The 20,880-nt window shown below is 47.6% G+C and overlaps 1 protein-coding gene across 9 annotated transcripts in view; it reads left to right on the forward strand.

The window, feature by feature from the left end:
- LOC132591836 (uncharacterized) overlaps positions 1–20,880 on the forward strand; it is a 264,084-nt gene that overhangs the window by 107,795 nt on the left and 135,409 nt on the right. The gene's annotated exons all lie outside the window — the stretch shown is intronic.

Genomic DNA, 20,880 nt, shown 5'->3' on the forward strand with positions numbered 1-20,880 from the left:
AGAACTTCTGCTGCCTGTATGCTCACAATTCAAAAATCTCCCAGCTGCCCTATGCTAAAATTGCTTTGAAACCATCTGTACTTAAAATGAAGTACATCCTTTCCTGTTTTGCGAGGCTGATTTAAATCAAAGCTTTATTCAGCTTTTGAATTTTTGATTGCGTTTGTAGCTATCATTGCAGTTTATAAATTTAATTATCTGACATTTACTGTGGAGTGTTCGCCTGCCTTGCCCCATCTGTGGTAGAACTAAAAGGAAGAACCAGCGATTAAAAGGAGGGGGAAGCCACTGGCATGATGAATATGCTGCATTTAAATGCATGTTTCCACAGTAGTGCAAAGGCAGGGAAAATCCTCGGTGTGATTCATGAGCCGTGCTCAGAATAATTTTTCCTACACATCGCAGCCCGGAGGCAAGAACACAGCCTTTTGTCATCCTCTCATAGTGTGGGCGAAAGAGTTACCTGTGAACAAAGTATACAATACATCTTGTCTCTTGAAATAAGTCGGTTGTAGAACAGAAAATTCAGGATGAGGTTTTTGTTTTTGTTCTGCTGCTTTAATCTTTGTTTTTTACAAATAAATACAAATAACTCAAACTGAAACTTGATGACTTTTGGTGATACTAAACGAGCAGCCCTAGGGGGAAATTTTCTTCATTAATATGGGTCTTTCACAACCCACACTCGGTTTCGCTAGGAAAATTGTTTTAACCTTTTCAGCAGCTCAAGAAGAAGCCTTTGAAGTCTAGACATGCTATAACCTTGGTTCACAATTTGGATCCTTTCCAGATGTCCATAAAAAGCCCCAAACAACAAACATACTTAATTTTTTATTTTATTTTTAGCACTATAATAAATGGCAGCCCCGATCTAGCAGTGTAGAACCAGTATTCTGTTCCCCAGTAGTGTAGGGACAGTTTTGTTGCAGTGCAGATAATATTTCTGTAGAAGCAAAAAATGAAATTTTTAAAGGAGGTGGTTTCTTAGCATTTCAAAGAAGGGCGGGTGCTGCATCCCAAAAACTAACCAACTATCAAAAAACTAAACAGGAAAGACTCAGTTGATAGGGCATTCAGAGGAAAGCTGGCCCTGCTGGTCTGAGCATTATTGTTTAGAATCATAAAGCTGGAAAGTGCAACTTCCTTATCAATGCTGGATCTGCCATACACAGGATGCAACCACAGCATTCCCAAGAGATGACCACCTAGCATCTGCTTATATATCTCCAGTGAAAGAGAGCCCACTATTCTCGGAGAGAGTCTATCCCACTGTCAAAACACAGTAAGCCCTGAGGACATTTCTCCTATAGTTTAGCCAAAATCTGCTTCTCTATTTCCACCCATTGCTTTGATTTTGAAGGACTTAATGTATGTGATACAGTAAAGGAAGATTCCTGTGAGATGGGGAGGCATTTCCCACAATTGGCAGAGGAAGATTGTGGACCATGTTTCCTCACCGTAATGGGCTGGGGGAAGTATTTCCCCACAGCAAAAACACCTGCAGGTGTGAAGTTGGGTAGATGTCCTTCTGCAGCATTTGAGTACAATTGTTGGGGAAAGGTTGTTGAAGTCAGAGCTGGGATTGCTATCACTTGGGAAACAGGGTATGAGAAATATACTTCTCTGCGGCGTTGAAATAAATTTAGGAGGCTTGCTTGTGGCACACAAAATTCATGTTGCTGGTTTTTGTGGCGCTCTAGAAACCTAAAAAAAACTTCTATCAGAGGCGGCAGTGAGACAGCATAAATGGGACTTTACCCCTTGGGAAAGGATGGCTGTGTTGTACAGTACATGCCAGTTTCAAGTCACTTTATCATCTGGCCGAATATGGATGTGAAAATATATATGCAGATGAAATAACACTCTGGTTACTTTTGCTCAGGGAAAAAAGCCTGTGAAACATAGTGGCTACTTATATTGCCTTAGAGAAGCTTAGGCTTTTTAGTGCCTACTTAAAAGAAACAAACTAGTTCTACAGCATTTTGCTGTTGAATCATAGAATTGTAAAGTTGGAAGGTACCCCGAGGATCATCTAGTCCAACCCCCTGCAATGCAGGAATCTTAGCTAGATCACACATGACAGGTGTCCATCTAAGCTCTCCTTAAAAATCTCCAAGGAAGGAGAGTCCACCAGCTCTCCTGGGAATCTGTTCCACTGCCAAAACATCTCTTACTGTCATTCAGTTCTTCCTGGGGTTTAGTCAGAATCTCCTTTCTTGTAACTTGAAGTCATTGGTTCGGGTTCTACCCTCCAGAGCAGGAGAATGGATGCTGTAGCTGAGATTCCTGCATTGCAGGGGGTTGGACTAAATGACCCTTGAGGCCCCTTCCAGCTCTAAGATTCTATGATTCCCTTGACCTGGACACTATACTTCTGTTGATGCAGCCTAGAATAGCTTTAGCCTTTTTTGCTGCTGCATCACGCAGTTGACTTACGTTCAGTTTGTGGTCTCCTAAGACCCCTAGATCCTTTAAACATGTGCTACTAGCAATCCAGCTGTCCCCATCTTACATGTGTGCAGCTGGTTCTATGTGCTGCATTGCATGGGACTATTTTCTCTGTTTATCAGTTGCAGTTATTTCCTCCCTGTTGCTGCAATTCCTTGTGCCTGAAAAACTGCAAAGCTTCCTTTGCATAAAATGAAACTGAGAGCTTACCCTGTCAACAGAAGATACAGTCAGCAAAAGAACCGTATCTAGCAAAGTCTTTGCACACTCCCGACACTTTCCTAACAATCTTGTCCTGAGTGTAACATACACCTGAGCGATACAGCTAAAACCCTATTTGACTCAAATGCCAGTACAGTACTGGGAAATCTAGGTTCATAGTATGCTCCCTACATAGCTTCATGGCAATATAATCTTATGTCAACAGCACACTGCTTTATCTGTAATTTCTGATTGTCTTGGTGTTTCCTCCCTTCCCTTCCTCCAAACTTTGGTTGCAGTGAACAGGTGGTAAGTTTTCTTCTCTTTTTCATCAGCTCTGTCTCGACGTTAGGCAATGGTGGTTTTTATATTTTTATATATTTAAGTGAATCAATGTGTGGCAATGAGCAGTGGCCATTTCTGCCCTACCACTTTTGTGATTTGGTTAAATGAAACTTCATTATAAGAACTTAAGCAGATCCCTGCTGGATCAGGCCGAAGGCCCATTTAGGCCAGTATTCTGTTCTCACAGTCATAGAATCATAGAATCGTAGAGTTGGAAGAGACCACAAGGGCCATCCAGTCCAACCCCCTGCCAAGCAGGAAACACCATCAAAGCATTCTTGACATATGCCTGTCAAGCCTCTGCTTAAAGACCTCTAAAGAAAGAGACTCCACCACACTCCTTGGTAGCAAATTCCACTGCCGAACAGCTCTTACTGTCAGGAAGTTCTTCCTAATGTTTAGGTGGAATCTTGCCTGTGAGAAACCTGCAAGCAAGATATGATGATGAACTCAATATTACTTTCCTACTTGTGTTTCTTCAGCAACTGGTATTCAGAGGCTGGCTTTCTCTGGTCTGGGAGTTTGCCTGTCGCCCACATCATGACTAAGAGTCATGTGAATTTGTCTACTCCCCGTTTAAAGATATGCAAGTTGGCCATTTATGCCTTTCCATGACCATTATTTTTGATTTCTCATTTTACAGAAAAGGTATAAAAATAAGGAGGAAATAATATAATAATAAATAATTTATTATTTGTACCCCGCCCATCTGGCTGGGTCTCCCCAGCCACTCTGGGCAGCTCCCAATCGAGTATTAAAACAATACAGCATTAATTATTAAAAACTTCCCTAAATAGGGACCCAGGTGGCGCTGTGGTTAAACCACTGAGCCTAGGGCTTGCTGATCAGAAGGTCGGCGGTTCGAATCCCTGTGACGGGTTGAGCTCCCGTTGCTTGGTCCCAGCTCCTGCCAACCTAGCAGTTCGAAAGCACGTCAAAATGCAAGTAGATAAATAGGAACCGCTACAGCGGGAAGGTAAACGGCGTTTCCGTGTGCTGCTCTGGTTTGCCAGAAGCGGCTTTGTCATGCTGGCCACATGACCTGGAAGCTATACGCCGGCTCCCTTGGCCAATAACGCGAGATGAGCGCGCAACCCCAGAGTCGGTCATGACTGGACCTAATGGTCAGGGGTCCCTTTACCCCTTTACCTTTAAATAGGGCTGGCTTCAGATGTCTTTTAAAAATAGGATAGCTGCTTATTTCCTTGACATCTGATGGAAGGGCATTCCACAGGGCAGGTCCTCTGTCTGGTTGGCCAGAAGGCCTTCGGTGCTGGATCTCAATGTCTGGGGCTGAACGATGGGTGTGGAGACACTCCTTCAGGTATACAGGACTGAGGCCATTTAGGGCTTTAAAGGAAAGCTACCAGTTTTGTGACATTAGGTATCTTGTGCTTCAAGCTCCATTGTTTAATTATATGCGGTGGGGGCACAGTGTGTCCCTTCATCTGGCCTCAATCTGCCATTATTCAGTTTCATTTGGGGGACCTTCCAGCTCTAAGATTCTATGATTTCCTTGATGTGGACATTATACTTCTGTTGATGCAGCCTAGAATAGCTGGGAGAAGTTTACAGTATTCACTTTCTTCACAGCATGCATAATTTTGGACGCCACAGTCATGTCTTCCCTCAAATTTTTCCCCCGAAATGGAAAAAATAGCCTAAACATTGAACCTTTACTCATAGAAGAGCTGCTCCAGCCACATGATCATTTTTGCTTGCCACTTTCTATTCATTAGTGTCAGGACTGAAGGCTACAAACCAGAAATCTGTAAGGGGTCCCTTGCGTTTTGATGCATGCCATCAACATAATTTGCATACACTTTTCAGGAACCCGACAAATGCCAAACTACAGCTGATGGAACTTCTTGCTTTGCTTCTGCATTTGATGCCATCAAACGAGATAAACTCAAGAAAGCATTTGAAAATTCTTGTATGGACTTACAGTAGAAGCAAATAATAAATGTGGGCTTTTAAAACAAAAAACAAAAAACCCAACTCCTGCCACACTTTCCTGTCCTATTTTCAAACTTACATTTGCAACCTTGAGAACTAGTTACTTAACATTTAAAAAACAAACACACACACACACACACACCCAGAAACTGGTTCTAGCAAGAACCCTGGGGACATTACACACCTCCCATATGTGCTATATATGTACTTTGCGAGTGAGCTAAGAGTTGTTTATATTAGGAACTGTTGAGGAGGCAGATACCCACAAGTCTGTGGCTTCTGTGATAGCAAAACAGCTCAAGATGCTTGGGTATTTCAAATGGTTTGGAGGGGTGGAGGAGCTTGCCCTACATGTGTCTCGAGTAAATAGCTGTCTCTTAACAAAATGGGATGTTGTAAAACCTAGACTTCGGGTTTCTGTGAGATTTTCACATTACACAAGGACCTATCTCTCTGAGACTCCCAAGTGAAATTTCTTCACTTCCTCGGTACTGCTTTTTATTCCTGACTGTTCTGACCAAAAAAAAAGTAATAATGAAATGTGCAGCTTCCTTGAAGCCAGCTTTGTTTTCTGTCGGTGGTAGTTTGTTTCCTATTACCAGCAGGTACGACACTGATAGTCAATGTCTCCTCATAAGAATGAAATGACATTTAAGTTTTAAGGAAATGCCAGCTTAAAAAAAAGAAAAGAAAAAAGAAAGTGTGACTAAGAATCCCAGTAAGACTGCTAATCTTGTATACAACTGATTTTGTGTCAAAGGAAGTCCCAGACTGTCCCCTTTTGCATTTTATTGCCTTTTAGCCTCATCATTTTTATTATTTTGTCTCTCTACATTTGTTTGTGTGTTTCTATATATCTGCCAGATGAAGTTCCATGCATCAGATGAAGTGGCCTCTAGTCCACAAAAGGCTTATGGCACAATAAATCGTTCAGTTTTTATGGCCCCACAATACTTTTGGTTGTGTTTGTTGTAAGAAACTAACCTGGTCATCCCTTTAGGATAAGCCTCACTCTTACTCTGCTAAGTAAGGATCACCATTCTTTATTTTAGGCCCCAATCAACTAACATAAGAATGCATAGAGCAAACTGGTTAGTCAAAATAATCATTAGTGGGCATACTGTATTTGCAAGTCTCTGGTTGGTACCCTACCTCTTTCTAAATCCTGGTTCCTTAATCCTGAAGCAGTCACTTTTGTGAAAGGCAGGGGGGTGAGGGCTGGTTCTCTTCATTTCCCTTTTTGTGTGTGTGCATCCTAGTGCATTTTTTTTTAAGGCAACTGAATTCTCATAGACCACTCAACACTAGTAAAACGTTCTCATAATCCTTTTGATCTTTCCTAAAACTTTAAGTGGTCAGCTTCTCTCTCTCTCTCTCTCTCTCTCTCTCTCTCTCTCTCTCTCTCTCTCTCTCTCTCTCTCTCACACACACACACACACACACACACACACACATTATTGTTCTAGTCATGAGGTTTGCAAGGTTTTTGCTTTGTAAATAGAGACTTAAGGGTTTTTCCTTCTGAGAAGACCAAGCGTGTGTGTGGCTATGGAAATACTCATCCTCATAAGATTACTGCATGTTACTTACACAACGAAATTAAGATTTCACGAGAAATCTAACATGTTGACTTTCTGTATTTGCTGCTCGCACATTTCCTGTGAGGTTGGGTTTGTTTATCTTGAAAAATCCTATTTTTAAACCTGTTCTGACAATAAGCCATTTGAATGTTCATGCCAGTCATTTGATGGTGTTTCACTTTGATGCATGGTTGGCTGGGCTTTGCAGCTGCTTCTTTGAGAAATATGATGTTCAGAAGAACCATAGTTTGCAGGGCAAGGGGGGGTAAACAACAGACGTGTTTTCTAATATTACATGAGGGGAAATCAGTTCTGAACGGGAAAGACGACTTCCTAAAACTATCTGAAGTCAAATTCTGACCCAAGCCATCTGGTCTGATGCCATTCATGCAAACTATTACTTGTGGTCCACAACACATGAGACAGATGATGAATTAAAAAAAGAAAGAAAGAAAACCAGTTCACATATTAGGCCAAAGCCTGAAGTATACAAGACTTGCAAGTTTTTAGACCTACATCTACGGCTGCTTTTAGGACCGTTGTGGTCTCTTCCAATGCTGCAATTACATTATTCCATGATTCAATGATACAGACTGGTTCACACTTGTATGTTTCTCACTTGGTGATGACAAATGAAGGTCATCAAATGGTGATGAGTGTGTGTAACTGAGACATCACAGAAGCTGACTGAAATGCTACAAACATAATTTTCACCTCACTTTCTACACACATAAACACACTGTTGCCGGGACCACCTCTGTTAAGTTTTCAGACGGACACAGTGGGAGCTAATGCAGAATTACCTGCTCTCAGCTTTAATTTTTGGGATGAAACCAGTTTGTGGGAAAGCACTTTCCAAGGGTATAAAATATGCAACAGGTCCAGTTTGTGTGTGGACTAGGGGAGGATCTCAGTGTGCATTGAATGTAGAATATAATGCTTGTGTGTACACAGTTCTTCGTCTGCACTGGGATAAGGCAGCTTCCTGCATTAACACAATCAGCTAAAATTACTCAGTAATCCGTTGATGAGAACTCATGGGATGCATGCACTTCAGCTTAGATGGCTTGCAAAGGATGTGTTTATCATGCACTTAAACATGATAACAAAATGCCCCTGAAATCCCTAATAGCTGTTTCGTTTATGTCTGTGGTCTTCCCAAAAGCATCAGGCTGACCATTGACGAGAACAGGATGTGGGACTAGATGGACCCTCACAGGGTTGTGAGGGTGAAATGGAGATGAAGAGAAGCTGCCACGAACTCCTTGGAGGAAAGATGGGGGGGGGTATGTAAATGTTAATAAAGCAGATAAACTCCCATCAACCCCAGCCATGTTGGCCAATGGCCAAGGATGATGACAACTGTAGTCCATTAACATTGTAAGGGCACCATGTTTGGCTACCCCTGGTCTGAGGTACAGTGGTCCCTCGACTTACAAAGTACTCGACTTACGAAATTCTGAGTTACGAATAAAAAAAATGGTCGCACGCTTACGTTTTTTTCAACATCCGAAAGGAAAACCGTTGTGGTTCAGGTGGGGTTTTCTCGACTTACGAATTTTAGGTGCAGTTTACTCGACTTACGAATTTTTCCATTTCCAATGCATTCCTATGGGAAACCGCTTTTCCCGACTTACAAACTTTTCGACCAACGAATGTGCATTCGGAAGGGATTAAATTCGTAAGTCGAGGGACCACTGTATAAGAGTAACCCCACAATCCTGTTTTGGCACCTGTTGATTCTCTTGCTCTGGTCCTGCATTTTCTTTGTGAAAACCCGAACAATGACAAACAAGAAAAAGGGAGCCACTAGTACATTGTGTCAGCATTGTGTATCCAGAGCCACCAATTGAAATCAAATATTGCCTGTGCCTTTTTGAAGCTCTCTTTAACCTTGTAGGCAGAACGCTGTCTAAAAGTAAGGGCTCACCTCAGCAACTTGCCTGATTTGATTTGGTACATATATAGCACAGGTGGGCTCCTAACCTAGGCCTTGCAGCAGGGCCTGTCCGAGTCTTAAGGGGAAAGAAGGAGAGGGGAAGCTGTGGTTTGGGTTGCCCTTAAGGTGACAGTGCTGGAATACAACACCTCGGCGTCACCTTGTCTCGTAGTAGTGATTTCCCTCAGATAATTTTTACGCATTTTCTGAGGGAAAACAAGGTGCTTTCTTTTTCTGGGGGAGTGTGGGGTTTCGCAGTCCCTCCCACGCTATGATGTTATCGCATGACCTGGATGGAACTTGTGCACAAAGCGCTTGGGGCTCTTCTCAAAAAGGTTTGGCTCTGCCCACGCCATGCCCTGTGCGACATCATCGCATCACAAAGTGTGGGCTGAGCTGGGCTACAAACATCCAGCCCTCGCCACTCTCCAGCAGCTTTGGAAGCGGTAAAAAAAAAAAAAAAACCAAAGATGCCCGTCTCTGAAAGACTATCTAGGTTTGGTTTGGTTTTTTTAAAAAAAAATAAAAAATGGGACCTATCTATGTGGAACGCTTGTATCTTGAAAAACAAAGAAACAAACCATTGTTGCAAAATGCATCATTTGCTGTTCCAAACACAGAGGCTGGGGAACACTTTCCCTCATTCCAAGGCCATGCACATTAGTAGTCTCGAGGTGTCTTCACCCTACCAAAGCTGTTTTTTCCTGAGATTTGTCCCAAAACAGTCTCTGTACGTGACACAGATACAGAAAGGTGAAAAGGGGAATGGTTCCACCGCAGCAACCCCACCGAATGCCTCTGTGTTTTGTTTCTGAGAAGTTAATCGCTCATGGATGCGATGCTCACTTCCCCTGCAACTTGTTCCTTGTGACTAAGGAATTATTTTTTAAGCCCCACCCAGTGCGGAGCTTGTCCCTGGAAACTTCAAATTGGGGCAGGGGGAGCACATTATGAGGCAAGTATGGAGTGACCTAAACCATAGCTGCCAAGTTATCCCCTTTTTAAAGGGATTTTCCCTTATGCTGAATAGGCTTCCTCGCGAGAAAAGGGAAAACTTGGCAGCTATGACCTAAACCCACGTTTGCCTTGTAATGACAATGCAGGGGGAGAATCCTGTAAATCAGGATGGGCCCTTCAGTCTTCCCCTGCCTATTTTCTATACACCACAGCTCTCCCTCATGGCCCATACTGCACCCATATCTTCCCCAGCCAGCCTTCAGAAATACGCCCAGGGGGAGAAAGGGAACCCAGGAGAACAATCAGAAAGAGAAGTTTTAACTACTACTTGCGCACAGGCCAATTCTGCGCCCACCTTCTGCTCTCAAAGTTATTCCAGGTGGGACGGGGAAGAAGGAATAACACTATATCAGGTTTTGTTTTTTTGTTTTTTAAAAAGGCATGTCATAATGATATCATTGAGGGATATGGGTGGCGCTGTGGTCTATACCACAGAGCCTAGGGCTAGCCGATCAGAAGGTCGGTAGTTTGAATCCCCGCGACAGTGTGAGCTCCCGTTGTTCGGTCCCTGCTCCTACCCACCTAGCAGTTCGAAAGCACATCAAGTGCAAGTAGATAAATAGGTACCGCTCCGTCGGGAAGGTAAATGGCGTTTCCATGCACTGCTCTGGTTCGCCACATGACCCGGAAGCTGTCTACGAACAAACGCCGGCTCCCTCGGGCCTATAGAGCGAGATGAGCGCCGCAACCCCAGAGTCGTCTGCGACTGGACCTAATGGTCAGGGGTACCTTTAATGATATCATTACAAACTTGGAGCCTTTACCTAACTCTCATCAGTCCAAATGGAGGAAAAGAATTAAATAGGGAAATACTGATAAACATGTGTTGTTGGAGGAATGTGCCACAGGATACTATTTGTATAAGCCTTAAAGAAAGTGTCTACAAAATGATTTTGAATAATAATAATAATAATAATAATAATAATAATAATAATTTATTATTTATACCCCACCCATCTGGCTGGGTTTCCAGTGGTTTTAAAGTGGCATTTAACACCAAAGCATCCTAGATATACAGTACAGTATAGGCAATAAGTCCACAATGGAGATGCAAGAAGCCTAAAGCCAGCATATTACACACATTTTGAAATTGTTCTTGAATGATCCAAATAGGAAGTGGAAGTGTTTCCCCTTTCTGTGATATAATGTCATATAAATAATAACATTTTGAGATTCAGTCACTATATATCAAGTTTCAACTTAAGAGAGGGAGGTTTAAAAGGTTGGGTGTGTGGGTTTTTTCTCACTCTCTCTCACCAAAATCTGGTACTGTACTAAGAGGATTATCTTGATTTAGGTTCAGGATTCCCTGATATGCTTTTCCAATCCTAGCATGTGTAGTTTGTATAATTTTATTTTTTGTTTGAACCTTGGTTTTATTAAGTGTGTTTTGTACAGTTCATGGCTTTAGGGACTAAATTGTAGCTTCAAGTCATATATAGAGGAAGCTGATTTATACTGAGTCATGGGTCTATCTCGCCCACTCGTGTTTAGTGATCAAACAGACTAAACTTCAGTCTGGCTGCAAACAGCTCCCCAAGGCCTCCTGAGAAGGTTTCCCCTCAGTCTTGCTGTTTCAGATTCTTTAAAGTAGAGATGGCAGGAATATTGCATTTGGGATCCTCTGTGCAAATGTTCATGTCTGGGCCCTGGAAAGATAACAAATAGTCTCTGCCAAGGGAATTATGAGCCACCACATCCACCCCTTCTGATCTGAGCCCACTAGGCTTGATTCTTTCATTGTTGTAGTACTGTGGGGACCACTTTATAGGAACATGGGAAACTGACTAACACCCAGTCAGACCATTGATGCTTCTGTTCAGAATTATATTCACGGGCCAGCAGTGGATCTCCAGAATTTCAGACAGAGGGTTTTCCCAGGGGTCCTACCTGGAGATTCAAGGGATCTTATGCATGCAAAGTAGACAATGTACCACTGGGCCACGTAATCTCCCATCAGGGCCGTCTTAAGCAAATCCAGCGCCGTGGTGCAAAGGTCCCTCCGGCGCCCCCTCCCTTTCCCCAAGCTGCTCTCTCTCGCCCTGGCTCAGGGGCCCCAGCGCCACCAGTCCAGGCTTCCCACCGCCCCTCACCTGTGTGGTGTCCCACTGCCAGCCCAGCTCCCGCCACCTCCCTGGCCCAGAGGCCACGTGGCCCAGCGGCCGCCATCCACACCGGAGGAAACAAGCGTGAGCGGTGAATTCCGGGTCCCGCAGTGTGCCGCTTGTTCCCTGGCCGGCTGACCGGTCCACCGCTGCCTCTCTTGCTGTGCTCCCAGCGGCCCGAGGAGCAGGAGGCGGTTGCCACGCTGCCGCCTGTGCCCTGGGAGTTGTGGGGTGACGGGCACCAGATGTGGAGGAAGCCCCTCCTGCAGGTGTCAGCGGCTCGGCGGGCAGCGGCTGAGGGGATTCCCGCAGGCTGAAAGAGAGGAGGCGGCGGTGGAGCCATAGGGCTCAGACATCAGCTGTCTGGTGGGCACAGCAGCGCCCCTGGTGGCCAGGCGCCCTGGTGCATTGCACCACCCAGTCCAGGCCTAGAGATGGCCCTGCCTCCCATGGGCAGTCCCATGCCACTTCAACGATATATGGATGATGGAGCCATGTTGGTTGTGAAAATGATGGGATTGTTTCCCATGCTGGCATGCCCCTTCCTAAGGCCTGGTCATTGTTTCTGTGTCAAGAAGTCACACTGTTCATGGGACACATGCAGTTGGATATTAGCAGAGTAGCATGAGGCTAGAATCTAGACTTGCGGGTGGGGAACGTAGATGGAAATGATTGAATCCTGTGAAATGCCCTGAGACCTGAGGATATAAGGCCGTACACTACTACTACTCCTACTACTACTCCTACTACTACTAATTGTTCTTTAGTGGTAATGCTCATGATTCCACTGCCTTGTTTTTTTTTAAGTTTCCAGTCCTCATTTCCTGTTGTTGCTGTCTCTGATGAAATAGGTTGTACGTGTTTCGAAATACTATAAAAACTGGCGAAAGCCTGTTTAAAAGAGGTGATGGTGGGGTGGTTGGGACCATTCTAACTCTACAACTCTTTGAAACTGACAATTGTCCTGTCATATCACCTTCAGCACTTAGTAGGTTGGTGTGGGGATTGCTATTGTCTGTCCCCACCTAGGAAGGATAGTCTTTAAGGTAAAGGTACCCCTGACCGTTAGGTCCAGTCACAGACGACTCTGGGGTTGCGTGCTCATCCCACTCTATAGGCCAAGGGAGCTGGCGTTTGTCTGCAGACAGCTTCCTGGTCATGTGGCCAGCACGACTAAGCCGCTTCTGCCGAACCAGAGCAGTGCACGGAAACGCTGTTTACCTTCCCTATTTATCTACCTGCACTTTGACATGCTTTTGAACTGCTAGGTGGGCAGGTAAATGGTGTTTCTGTTTACTTACCCTAATTAATGGGGGAGAGGGTCTTTCTCTCTCTCTCTCCCCCTTTTGTTGATTATGGCCAATGATGGTCAGGGGCAATGGGAGCTAGACTCTGATCACAACTGAAGGGAACCACATGGTCTGTCTTTACCAAACTTGGTCCACTGAGAAAGGAGGGGCAGAGAGAGAAGGAACTTGCCCACCTGGTATGGATCTTCGTATAAAGCCGCTTCATATTTGTCAGTTTTAGGCATGTGTAAATTTGTGCAGATTTAATTTGTGCAGATTTAAATGTTGAATTGGTTGAAACTCATTTAATCAATCAAGTAAAATTTCTCAAATTAATTTACACATAGCCCTCTTGGCAAAACAGACAAGTAAGACGAAACCCAGGCCCGGCTCTAGGGGTAGTCTTGTTGGCGCGGGGTGCCAGGGCGCCGGGCTGGCAGGAGGGCGCTGCGCGACAAAGCCGCGCAGAAGCCATTCTGCGCGCTACACCCGCCCACAAGGGCGGGGGCGCCGGAGCGATCTCCGCGCCAGGGCGCCCGACCGGCTTGAGACGGCTCTGACGAAACCCATTTTGCTCTGAACCTGATACACAGAGCAGCTCTTTCAGAAGAGCACTTCATTTGCAGCAAATAACGTAACAAGATAAAAGCCTCATGAAAAGGACAATATATTTACAGCAATTGGATTTGCAAAGCTGGGAGTGTGCTAAAGGATTATTAATTTGGATATGGTGCTTTTCCCCCCAGCATTGCTATGCAGCTGAAATGCGCTTACTGTGAACGGCAGGCCCATTTCTAGAAAACAATGCCATTCATTTTTGTTTGTGGTGCCTTGCGTGAATAGACCTCTTCAACGTGGGCCTTAGACGTCAGCATATTTATGGCCTGAGCCCGAAACATGCTGCACCAGCAAATAAATTGGTCCAGATGGAAGTATTCTGGCTGCTGTGGCTGTGCAGCATCACAAACCACAACGTTCTGTTGGCATTGCAGACAGATAGCCTGGTGCATGGCTGTGTATTCGGGACTGCAACACTACTGTACAAAACGCCCTTTAGTTTCAACACCCCAAAGTGGTTCGGCGTGCAGAGACGGGAGAAAATGTTATAATAATGCAAGGATTTGCCTGTGTTTCTGTGTACCTCCTTCTCTTTCTCTTGAACTTCTGCGCCAGCACACAGGACCAAGATATTTTGAGCCACTGCTGTGGGAAACTCATAATCTGTTAACGGTGGCAGCTGCCTCATGGTAAGGCTGTCCCTGTTAGCAGAAGTGGACAAGGAGAGGTGGCCAGGCCCAATAAACTGAGAGGCAAAGGCAGAGATGGAAGTCAGTATGCCATGATGGGAGAACCCAATATCTTTGGGGAGGAGCTTTCCAAATGTCCCTTAGCACTCAATATTCACACATAGCAATTCATCAGGATTCTCCCCACAGATCATTCGGTGTCAGTTGGCCCAGTCAATGTATGTGTTGGGAGGTGGGGGCAGTCCAGCCATAGCGGGCTCTGTTGTCTTCTATGACAGCCTCCTAGATACTTTCCTTCTTCTCACAGGACACCTGATGTCACTTGTTGTTGTTTAGTCATTTAGTCGTGTCCGACTCTTCGTGACCCCATGGACCAGAGCACGCCAGGCACTCCTGTGTTCCACTGCCTCCCGCAGTTTGGTCAAACTCATTTTCGTAGCTTCGAGAACACTGTCCAACCATCTCATCCTCTGTCGCCCCCTTCTCCTAGTGCCCTCAATCTTTCCCAACATCAGGGTCATTTCCAGGGAATCTTCTCTTCTCATGAGGTGGCCAAAGTATTGGAGCCTCAGCTTCACGATCTGTCCTTCCAGTGAGCACTCAGGGCTGATTTCCTTAAGGATGGATAGGTTAGACTCTCAAGAGTCTCCTCCAGCACCATAATTCAAAAGCATCAATTCTTTGGCGATCAGCCTTCTTTATGGTCCAGCTCTCACTTCCATACATCACTACTGGGAAAACCATAGCTTTAACTATACGGACCTTTGTAGGCAAGGTGATGTCTCTGCTTTTTAAGACGCTGTCTAGGTTTGTCCTTGCTTTTCTCCCAAGAAGCAGGCGTCTTTTAATTTTGTGACTGCTATCACCATCTGCAGTGATCATGGAACCCAATAAAGTAAAATCTCTCACTGCCTCCATTTCTTCCCCATCTATTTGCCAGGAGGTGACAAGACCAGTAGCCATGATCTTGGTTTTTTTGATGTTGAGCTTCAGACCATATTTTGCGCTCTCCTCTTTCACTTGTTTTTAGAGTTCCTCTAAACATGTGCCGTGTATCTCATAACGTGAGTCGCCACAGAGGATAACTTCCGCATTTATTTGACCCCACATAAGCTTAGGACTTTGAAGCCCTGCCTTAAAAACCTTATGCATTGCCATAAATCCTAGCATAAGGCAGTGTTTCTCAAACTTGGGTCCCCTGCTGTTGGACTACCATCATCCCTTACCACTGGTCCTGCTAGCCAAGGGATGATGGGAGTTGTAGTCTCAACAACAACTAGGCGCCCAAGTTTGAGAAACACTGGCACCAGGAGAGGCCTGCTGGATCAGACCAAAGGTCTGTCTAGTTCTGAATCTGAAATATACTCGGAGTCGAGAGTGAATTTCATGCTCTTTATTCAGCTCATATTCATCAAGGAGAAGAAGAGAAGACGAATGCCTCTTTTCCCAAAACCATCTGCTTATATACATTATTTACACAATGGGCCTTGCGTGATTGGCTACTTCAGGGCTACACCTGTGGGCCAATTATATTGTGGATTGACTTCTGCCTGCAGCCTGATTGGCTGCTCCTACAGGCCAATCAGGTAGCGGATTCACTTCTGCCAGCCGCCTGATTGGCTGCTCCCGCAGGCCAATCAGGTTGCGGATTCACTTCCACCTGGAGTTGGATTGGGTAGCTCCTGCTGATTCTGAATCCTATTGTTCTAGGATTCAGCTCAGTACATAACACCCCTCCCCTCTAAGTTCCAGTCCTGCCCGGGAAGTTGCATTCGTAGTCCCCAAGGTCTGCTGGCCGCCTCCGTGTGCGTTGTGGCCTGGGGTGTTCCTTGGTCAGGGGTTCTGGTTCTGGCTCGTGTTCCGAGGCTGCTGGCTGTGCCGGGGCTGTCTGGTCTGGCGCCACTGAACCACTAGGTTGTGACTCTGGTTCCGGTGTCCTTCCAGCCTCGGGGCGCCCCTCTGTGCCTACTGCTTCTGCTTCCCCTGCCCACCCCTCTCGCTCTACAGGCCTCACTGCCCTGCTGTCCCCTTGGGACCCCTCTGTCCCGCTCTCCTCCCGGGTTCCTCCTGGGAATCGTCGCCGTAGCTGGTCGCAGTGGCGGCGCCAACATTGCCCCCCTTCCGTTAGTACCTCGTACGACACGGGACCGGTCACCTTGGTGACTGTGGCGGGTACCCATGCTGGGCCTGCCCCAAAATTCTTTGCATACACTGGGTCCTGGGCCACAAATGTCCGGGGGTTCCTGCCTTTCCCCACCACTACCTCATCCTGAGCTCTGTCGGGGTGAAGTCGGTCCAGTCTAGTTGCAAGGCGCCGGCCCATGAGTAGTTCAGCTGGGCTCCGGCCCGTCGTTGTGCTTGGGGTGCTGTGCTGTGCTAGAAGAAATGCGGCAAGGCGGTATTCCCAGTCCCCTTGTGTTATGCGGCGGAGGCTGTCCTTGGTGGTCCGCACCATGCGCTCCGCTTGGCCATTGGTGGCAGGGTGGAATGGTGCTGAGCGGATGTGGCGGATGGCGTTCTGCGCTGTGAAGGTCTGGAACTCCTCTGACGTGAATGCGGTTCCATTGTCCGAGACGAGGGTGTCAGGGAGCCCGTGGGTTGCAAACAGCTTACGTAGTACCCGGATGGCTGCCGCCGTAGAAGTGGACGGTACCAGTGCGACCTCCAGCCATTTGGTGTAGGAATCCACCACTATGAAGAATGTTTTTCCCTGGAAGGGGCCAGCGAAGTCCACGTGCAAGCGTGACCATGGATGTCGGGCGGACTCCCAGGGCTGGACTGGGGCCCTTGGGGGATCCGGGCGGGATTCTTGGCAGGTCTGGCAGTGTTGGACCCAGGCCTCTATCTCTCTGTCAATCCCCGGCCACCACACATAACTCCTGGCAAGGGCCTTCATCCTCACTACCCCTGGGTGTGTCTCGTGTAGGGCTGTGAGGACCCTTTTGCGGAGGGGCTGGGGAACAACAACCCTGCTTCCCCATAACAGGCACCCCTTGTGGGCCGACAGTTCATGTTTGCGGTTTGTGTAGCCAGCGAATTCTGGCCCGGGGCTGCTGCTGGGCCATCCTCGCCACACCCAGTCCAGGACCCGGGAGATGACCCTATCTTTTGTGGAATGGTGCGCAACTTCTTGTGCCTGAATGGGTCGGTCGGGAAGCAGCTCCAGGGTCATAACCTCTTGCGCAGGCGCTGGGTCGGGGCCTGTTTCTGGTAGTGGTAGCCTGCTGAGTGCGTCTGCGTGGCCCATCGCCTTCCCAGGGCGGTGGATTAGTGCATACTGGTAGCCGGCAAGGAAAATTGACCACCTGAGGACACGTGGAGACAACACTTGGGGGGTCTGCTTCTCGGGGGCAAACAGGCCAAGCAACGGCTTGTGGTCAGTCACTATGGTAAAGGGCCGCCCGTACAAGAAATCATGGAATTTTTTTACGCCCTTCACGATTGCCAGACCCTCCTTGTCAATCTGTGAGTAGTTTCGTTCGGCTGCAGCAAGCGTCTGGGAGAAGTATGCCACCGGCACCTCTCTTCCATCCGGGAGTTGGTGTCCCAGGACAGCGCCGATGCCATAGGGAGAGGCGTCGCATGCCAGCACCACTGGCAGCCTCTCGTCGAAGTGTGCCAAGACCGAGTTCGAGACGAGCAAGTCCTTGACTGCCTGGAATGCGGCCCTTTGTCGCTGGCCCCACACCCAAGGGGCCCTTTTATCTAGGAGTCTGTGTAGGGGCTCCGCTACCGCTGCCTTATGGGGAAGGAAGGCATGGTAAAAGTTCAATAGTCCCAAGAATGACTGAAGTTCGGGCTTGCTCTTGGGCGCTGGGGCCTCACAAATGGCCCGTACCTTGTCACCGGTTGGATGGACCCCTTCTGCGTCCACCTTAAATCCCAGAAAGTCCACCTGCGGCACTCCCAGTAAACACTTTTCCCGCTTCACCTTGAGGCCCGCCGTCTGGAAACGGTGCAGGACGGAGCGGAGGCGGTCCTCAAATTCCTCTGGTGTGGGCCCGGCGATCAGTACATCATCGAAGAAGGGGGTGACGCCAGGAATCCCTTTAAGGAGAGAGTCCATTAGATTCTGGAATATGCCTGGTGCCACGCTAACGCCAAATTGCAGCCGCTTTACTCTGAATGCCCCTCTGTGCGTCACAATCGTCTGAGCCTCTGCTGTGGCTTCGTCCACAGGCAACTGTTGATACGCTTGGGCCAAGTCCAGTTTGCCAAAGATTTTTGACCCAGCCAGGGTGGCGAGGACATGGCTGACCACTGGCACTGGGTATGCATGGGCCGTGAGAGCCTTGTTTATGGTGCATTTGTAGTCTGCACAGATGCGGACCGAACCGTTAGGCTTGACGGGTGTGACAATTGGAGTTTCCCAGGGGGCGTTGGGCACCGGCTCCAGCACTCCTTGCTCCACGAGCCGGTCCAATTCCTCGTCTATGCCGGGTTTCAGGGCGAACGGGACCCGGCGGGCCTTGTGCCTGATGGGTCGTACAGCGGGGTCTAGCTGTAGGGCAATGGGGGGTCCTGTATATCGTCCCAATGCCCCATCGAAAACCCCTGGAAACTCTTTGCATATGGCGTCCACGTCCACTTGTAAGCTAGTGCGGTTCACCCCGGTAACGGCTAGCCCCAGAGGTCCAAACCATGCCAGTCCCAGTAAGCTAACGTAGGGGCCCTTAACTACCAGCAAGTCCAATTGTTGCTTTCGCCCTCGATATTGCACCCTGAAGGTCCCCACCCCCATTGTAGGGACCTTACGTTTCTGGAAGTCCCGGAGGGTGAATGGGGCCGGCCTTAGTTTGGGACCCCCATTAGGGCACAGTTCCCTTAATGTTCGGGCCGAGATTATGGATAGAGTTGAACCCGTGTCCAGCTCCATGCGGCATGGGGCTCCCTCTATCTGTACCTCTATATAAATTTTCTCTGTGCTGGGATGGGGCAACTGGAATACCTGGTAGTCCGTGATCTCCGTCGAGTTGCCTTGGTGCATGGTGCCGTGTGACCTGGGGCTCCTGGGTCGGTCATCTGATGCTTGTCGACGGGTGAGTCGAGCCCGACACCCCCGGGCGATGTGTCCCAATTTTCTGCACTGCCTGCACTCTGCGTTGCGGAAACGACAGGTCCTCCTCTCGTGGTTCTCCCCGCAGCTTGCACAGTTCCCTCCTTCTCGTCGAGGCTGCTGTGGTGTGTGTGCTGCTTGAGTGCGCCGCTGTACTCGGTGTACTTCCTCCCTGTCAGATTCGGATTCGTCGGTGAGGTCTTCGTGGTAGACCCTCGGTTGGGATGGCGGGGCCGGTCGTGCCTCTTGCGTTGACCTCTCGGCGGCTTCGGTTGCCAGGGCTTCCTCCAGAGCAATCTGGAACGTGAGGTCTTTTTTGGCGTAGAGGCGTCGTTGCAACATCTCGTCCCTCAGGCCACCGACGAGGCGGTCACGAAGCATGTTCTCCAACTCTGAGAAGTTGCATAACCGGGTGGCTTGGCGGAGGGAGGTCACAAACCCAGTTATGGTTTCCCCCGGGGCTTGCCGCTTTGCGTAGAAGGCATTTCGGCAAGCTACCACCGAGGGCTGTGGTGAAAAGTGCTCCTTCAGCCGTTCCATTATTGTTTTGTAAGAGACGGTAGCGACATCTCTAGGTGCAAGGAGAGCCCGGGCGATTTCAAACGTCTCCTCTCCACAGACGCTGAAGAATGTCGCCCTCTTCATGGCATCGTTGGTGACTTCTTTCGCTTGCAGGAGGAAGTTGAAACGGGCGGCGTACCCTTCCCAGTCTCCTGATGCTGGTTTGAATGGCAAGAAGCTGCTGTCGGTTGCCATTCTGGGTTCCTTGGGTCCTGGAGCTGAAGCCTGGATGCACGGTGCGATGCAGCGGTGCAGCAGGTGGCGGTGCTGCGGTGCAGTGCGTGGTGGCGGTCAGCTCAGCAGGATCCCACCTTCGTCGCCAGTGAAATATACTCGGAGTCGAGAGTGAATTTCATGCTCTTTATTCAGCTCATATTCATCAAGGAGAAGAAGAGAAGACGAATGCCTCTTTTCCCAAAACCATCTGCTTATATACATTATTTACACAATGGGCCTTGCGTGATTGGCTACTTCAGGGCTACACCTGTGGGCCAATTATATTGTGGATTGACTTCTGCCTGCAGCCTGATTGGCTGCTCCTACAGGCCAATCAGGTAGCGGATTCACTTCTGCCAGCCGCCTGATTGGCTGCTCCCGCAGGCCAATCAGGTTGCGGATTCACTTCCACCTGGAGTTGGATTGGGTAGCTCCTGATGATTCTGAATCCTATTGTTCTAGGATTCAGCTCAGTACATAACAGAATCCCACATTGCACAGGAGGCAGACAGGTGCCTTTTGGAAGCACATCATCAGGCCGTGATGGCAATAATGATTTCCTGGTAGCAGACTCAGACGTGAAATTCGATGGTTGTGTAGCCAAAATGGGGCTGCTGTGATACAAGAGGGAGGTATCAGCCAACTTCCCCCCACTCAAAAAACCACAATCCAATGAGGATTGAGAATTGTCCATAGGCACACAATGTTGTATTTCAGTTAGAAAATAAAAGCAAAAATATATCCCGAAGAAAGGTGTGGCTAGGTGTGTTGCTGAAACCAAGGAGAAGGATTCCAGTTAGAAGGTGAGGATGCACTATAATATTCTAAGGCCTTTTATATGTCTCTGTGGGAAGGGGGGGGAATTGTTATGTTGTTATAGTTTAATTATTTACTTTTGTTTTATCTTGTATTTTATTCTC

This window comes from Zootoca vivipara, chromosome 3 (assembly GCF_965207765.1).
Source record: "Zootoca vivipara chromosome 3, rZooViv2.hap1.1, whole genome shotgun sequence".
Lineage (NCBI taxonomy): Eukaryota > Metazoa > Chordata > Lepidosauria > Squamata > Lacertidae > Zootoca > Zootoca vivipara.